Below are 6,271 nucleotides of genomic sequence, written 5' to 3'. Positions count from 1 at the left end.
GATTAAAAAGGTGGGTGGGGTGGGCGCTTCAGAGCGGGGAGAGGAGGGAAGGGCTTGTGGGGATCATTTAACTCTGAATCCTGCAAGGAAGTGGTGCAAGGGAAGACTTTAAAGTCTTTTAACACTTCTCCAAAAGAATCATGATGGTATTCAAAAAGCATCATTCGATGTCAAATCTGAGGTCTAAATCTGAGAATTGTGACCATTCTCTTGGGAAAGGAGTGTTTGGAACTTCACATTTCCTCAAAGTCTTTAAAATGAGAGGAAAATTATAAAAGTATTTAGGAAACAGACCAGTCCTTTTCCCCACTATTAAGTGACGTGAGAGTTTTCAATCATCATCATCATCAATCGTATTTATTGAGCGCTTACTGTGTGCAGAGCACTGTACTAAGCGCTTGGGAAGTACAAATTGGCAACATAAAGAGACAGTCCCTACCCAATAGTGGGCTCACAGTCTAAAAGGGGGAGAGGATATGCTGAGAAGTATGATACAATACGTGCCGAAACCCGGGATCGAACCAGGGGCCTTTAGATCTTCAGTCTAACGCTCTCCCAACTGAGCTATTTCGGCGCCGAAATGAATGAAAAAATTCATTTTCAATGAAATTACAGCTTTCTTTCAAGGAATTCAAAACCCTTTATATTTTCTCCTTTTCCCCAATATTAAGTGACGTGAGAGTTTTCATTGAAATTACAGCTTGCTTTCAAGGAATTCAAAACCCTTTATATTTTCTCCTCAGTGCTCATAGGTCTCCCTCTATTCCCCTCACCTCTTCTCCTTTAGCCTCCTGGAGTTTCCAAATATCATCTCATTTTAGAAATGCGAAAACTCAAACCTTACTTGTGAGGCTGGCCGGCCCAATCCAGTGAAATTCCCTCATGGTGGGGACTGGCAATAAGATCCAGTGACTATCAAAGCAGCGTGGCTCAATGGAAAGAACACGGGCTTTGGAGTCCGAGGTCATGGGTTCAAATCCCGGCTCGTTCAACTGTCAGCTGTGTGACTTTGGTCAAGTCACTTAACTTCTCCGTGCCTCAGTTACCTCATCTGTAAAATGGGGATTAAGACTGTGAGCCCCCGGTGGGACAACCTGATCACCTTGTAACCTCCCCAGTGCTTAGAACAGTGCTTTGCACATAGCAAGTGCTTAATAAATGCTATCATCATCAAAGGCAAAACTATCATCCTTGGTCTATTTCTGGATGGCCTGGTGGATAGGGCATTCATTCATTCAATCAATCGTATTTATTGAGCGCTTACTGTGTGCAGAGCACTGTACTAAGCGCTTGGGAAGTCCAAGTTGGCAACATATAGAGACGGTCCCTACCCAACAGCGGGCTCACAGTCTAGAAGGGGGAGACAGACAACAAAATAAAACAAATAACGAAATAAAATAAATAGAATAAATATGTACAAGTAAAATAAATAAATAGAGTAATAAATCTGAACAAACATATATACAGGTGCTGTGGGGAGGGGAAGGAGGTAAGGCTGGGGGGATGGGGAGGGGGAGAAGGGGATGTCACTTGACTTCTCCGTGCCCCAGTTCCCTCATCTGTAAAATGGGGATTAAGGCTCCGAGCCCTCTGTGGGACAGGGACTGTGTCTCACCCAATTATCTTATATCTACCCCAGCACTTGGCATATAGTAAGCGTTTAAACAATACCACAATTAGTAACTGTTATTATTATTATTTCTGCTTGAGGACTCCTAGCTTCTGCTTCAGTTTCCTGCTTTTCTCATCCTGTTCCTTAGGTGCTTGTGCCCCGTTCCAAAGCCGAGGAGCGTTTCCTGCTTGTCAAGGATTCAAGTTATACGGCTTTATCATGATGCGGAAGACTTGTCATCATTGCCAGGGTGGCCCTCTCCTCGGCTCAGGGGAGGCCCCAGGGGAAATGAGGAAAGCCTCGTAGGGCTTCAAGAAGAATTGCTTACTCTGAGGAAGGGTTGCTCACTCTGAGGAAGGGTGTCAGCTCAGAAAACGGAAGAAAATGGCAGGGAAGCAGAACCTGTCTTCGGGAATGCTGTTCCTTCCCACGACTGAGGCTGAGTGGTAGAAGGTGGTCCTTTCTTTGGAATAGTTGGAGCCATGGAGCTACTTCAGTTATGCCGTGAGTGAGGCAAGAAGATCTTTTCTCACACAGTCTCAGGTGAGGTAACCTGGGACAGCACCTCTATATCCCCACAGCACCTGTATATATGTATATATGGTTGTACATATTTATTACTCTATTTATTTATTTATTTTACTTGTACATAACTATCCTATTTATTTTATTTTGTTAATATGTTTGGTTTTGTTCTCTGTCTCCCCCTTTTAGACTGTGAGCCCACTGTTGGGTAGGGACTGTCTCTATATGTTGCCAACTTGTACTTCCCAAGCACTTAGTACAGTGCTCTGCACATAGTAAGCGCTCAATAAATACGATTGATGATGATGATGATGATGATGGGACCTCCCAGGCCATGTCATACCTGGACCTTAATTAGCCCACTTTTTGGCAGGAAAGGTCAAGGATTAAGTGTCCCACGGGTCAGAACTTTTGCTTTATTAGAATCAGACATATTTACTGAGCATCTTCTCTGTATTAAGCAAAGTCTCCTCTCAGGAACAGTGGACGAGGCTGGGTGCTGACACTTCAGAACTGAGAACGTGCACGGAGACTGCGAGCGCACTGTTGGGTAGGGACCGTCTCTCTGTGTTGCCAACCTGGACTTCCCAAGCGCTTAGTCCAGTGCTCTGCACACAGTAAGCGCTCAGTAAATACGATTGAATGAATGAATGAACTGATTCTAGTGCCAGTGGCTTGCCCAGCAGCTCTAGCACTCTCTTGGCCCGGTCAGTCACATTCCCGCTGGGGTGCAGAGTGCACTGAATCTTCAGTAGGCAGCCAGGAGGGCAACTGGTTACACATGGTAACCAACTACGGGCAGAACTGAGGCTAGACCCCAGGTTTCCTGATTCCCAGAGCAATGCTTGTACCACTAAATCAATCAATCAATCAATCAATCGTATTTATTGAGCGCTTACTGTGTGCGGAGCACTGTACTAAGCGCTTGGGAAGTACAAGCTGGCAACATATAGAGAAAGTCCCTACCCAACAGTGGGCTCACAGTCTAGAAGGGGGAGACAGAGAACAAAACCAAACCTACTAACAAAATAAAATAAATAAAATAGATAGGTACAAGTAAAATAAATAAATGAATAAATAGGGTAATAAGTATGTACAAACATATATACATATATACAGGTGCTGTGGGGAAGGGAAGGAGGTAAGATGGGGGGGTGGAGAGGGGGACGAGGGGGAGAGGAAGGAAGGGGCTCAGTGTGGGAAGGCCTCCTGGAGGAGGTGAGCTCTCAGTAGGACCTTGAAGGGAGGAAGAGAGCTAGCTTGGCGGATGTGCGGAGGGAGGGCATTCCAGGCCCAGGAGAGGATGTGGGCCGGGGGTCGACGGCGGGACAGGCGAGAACGAGGCCTAACGGTGAGGAGATTAGCGGCAGAGGAGCAGAGGGTGCATGCTGGGCTGGAGAAGGAGAGAAGGGAGGGGAGGTAGGAGGGGGCGAGGTGATGGACAGCCTTGAAGCCAAGGGTAGGAGGGAATGTACAAAAAAATACCAATTAAAAATATGATAGGGATAGTGTTTGTTAAGCGCTTACTATGTGCCATGCACTGTTCTAAGCGCTGGGGTAAATATGGGGTAATCAGGTTATCCCATGTGGGGCTCACACTTTTAATCCCCATTTTACAGATAATGTAACTGAGGCCCAGAGATGTCAAGTGACTTGCCCAAATTCATTCATTCATTCATTCAATCGTATTTATTGAGCGCTTACTGTGTGCAGAGCACTGTACTAAGCACTTGGGAATTACAAGTTGGCAACATATAGAGACGGTCCCTACCCAACAGTGGGCTCACAGTCTAGAAGGGGGAGACAGGGAACAAAAGAAAACATATTAACAAAATAAAATAAATGGAATAAATATGTACAAGTAAAATAGCAGACAAGTGGCAGAGGCGGGATTAGAACTTGAGCGGGATTGAGCCCACTGTTGGGTAGGGACTGTCTCTATGTGTTGCCAATTTGTACTTCCCAAGCGCTTAGTACAGTGCTCTGCACATAGTAAGCGCTCAATAAATACGATTGATTGATTGATTGATTGATAGAACCCACATCCTCTGACTCCCAAGCCTGTGCTGTTTCCACTAAGCCATGCTGCTTCTCTATGATGCCTGCTCCTTGTGGGCAGGGATTGTATCTCCCAACTCTGTTGTATTGTACTCTCCCAAGCTCATGAAGCAGCGTGGCTCAGTGGAAAGAGCCCGGGCTTTGGAGTCAGAGGTCATGGGTTCAAATTCCGGCTCTGCCAATTGCCAGCTGTGTGACTTTGGACAAGTCACTTCACTTCTCTGTGCCTCAGCTACCTCATCTGTAAAATGGGGATTAAGACTGTGAACCCTACGAGGGACAACCTGATCACCTTGTATTCCCTCAGCGCTTAGAACAGTGCTTTGCACATAGTAAGTGCTTAATAAATACCATCATCATTATTATTATTACTATAGTACAGTCACTGTACACAGTAAGGACCCAGCAAATACCATTGATTTAGTGAGAGCTTTCAGTTCATTCATTCATTCATTCAATCGTATTTATTGAGCACTTACTGTGTGCAGAGCACTGTACTAAGCACTTGGGAAGGACAAGTTGGCAACATATAGAGATGGTCCCTACCCAACAGTGGGCTCACAGTCTAGAAGGGGGAGACAGAGAACAAAACAAAACATATTAACAAAATAAAATAAATAGAATAAATATGTACAGATAAAATAAATCAATAAATAGAGCAATAAATCCGTACAAACATATATACATATATACAGGTGCTGTGGGGAGGGGAAGGAGGTAAGGCAGGCGGGAGGGGGAGGAGGGGGAGAGGAAGGAGGGGATTAAGACTGTGAGCCCCACGAGGACAACCTGATCACCTTGTATCCCCCCAGTGCTTAGAACAGTGCTTTGCACATAGTAAGTGCTTAATAAATACCATCATCATTATTATTATTATTGTAGTACAGTCACTGTACACAGTAAAGACCCAATAAATACAATTGATTTAGTGAGAGCTTTCAATCTTTGGGGGAAGGCAGTAGCTATAAATGGCTGAACATGCTGTAGTTAATTATGGCACTTAAGTGCCAAGCACTGTTCTAAATGCTGGGGTAGATACAAATTAATCAGGTTGGACACAGTCCCTGACCCACATGGGGCTCACACTCTCAATCTCCATTTTACAGATGGGGTAACTGAGGCCCAGAGAAGTGAAGTGACTAGCCCAGGGTCACACAGCAGACACGTGGCAGAGTCAGGATTAGAAAACAGATCCTTCTGATTCTCAGGCCCTCGCTCTATCCACTAAGCCATGTAGTTAAGAATAAATACCGATGATTGATTGTAAACTCCTCATTCATTCAATCATTCATTCATTCAATCATATTTATTGGGTGCTTACTGTGTGTAGAGCACTGTACTAAGCACTTGGGAAAGTATGATACAACAATAAAACATTTCTAGCAACTCTGTTGTACTGTACCCTCCCAAGTGCTTAGGACTTCTAGACTGTGAGCCCACTGTTGGGCTATATATGTTGCCAACTTGTACTTCCCAAGCGCTTAGTACAGTGCTCTGCACACAGTAAGCGCTCAATAAATATGATTGAATAAATGAATGACAGTGTTAAGCACACAGTAAGGGCTTGGTGAATACCCGTTGTGGGCAGGGATTGTTGCTCTTTATTGCTGAATTATACTTTCCAAGCACTGAGTACAGTGCTCTGCACACAGCGCTCAATAAATATGAATGAATTAATTAATGCCATTGATCAATCAATCAATCAATCGTATTTATTGAGCGCTTACTGTATGCAGAGCACTGTACTAAGCGCTTGGGAAGTACAAGTTGGCAACATATAGAGACGGTCCCTACCCAACGATAATGATCATTGATAATGATGATGATTTTAATCTAAGGCGAGGCAATAGCTATAAAGGACTGAATATGCGGTAATTAAGAATGCACCCTAGGCTAGATCTCCAGAAACAGCCGCCCCAGTTGATTTCCCTAGAGGAGAAAACTTTATCCTTTGTAGGCTAATTGAAGGAACTGGAGTAAGCGCTCAATAAATACGATTGAATTGAAATGAATTGAGTCTTCTCCCCAGACTCTGGGGTCACTTGAAGCCAGCTATATCCCACATTTTGGTGGGCG

General features: G+C 44.4%; 1 non-coding gene across 1 annotated transcript; it reads right to left on the bottom strand.

Annotated features, from left to right (window-relative positions):
* Window positions 1-501: 501 nt before the first annotated feature.
* Window positions 502-574, bottom strand: TRNAF-GAA. Its single transcript has one exon. It is a non-coding gene; the product is annotated as a tRNA-Phe (tRNA).
* Window positions 575-6,271: the final 5,697 nt, after the last annotated feature.

The sequence above is a fragment of the Tachyglossus aculeatus genome, chromosome 6, assembly GCF_015852505.1.
Source record: "Tachyglossus aculeatus isolate mTacAcu1 chromosome 6, mTacAcu1.pri, whole genome shotgun sequence".
Classification (NCBI taxonomy): Eukaryota; Metazoa; Chordata; class Mammalia; order Monotremata; family Tachyglossidae; genus Tachyglossus; species Tachyglossus aculeatus.
Note: the sequence above shows the minus strand (reverse complement) of the source record. Positions and strands in the feature narration are given on the sequence as shown.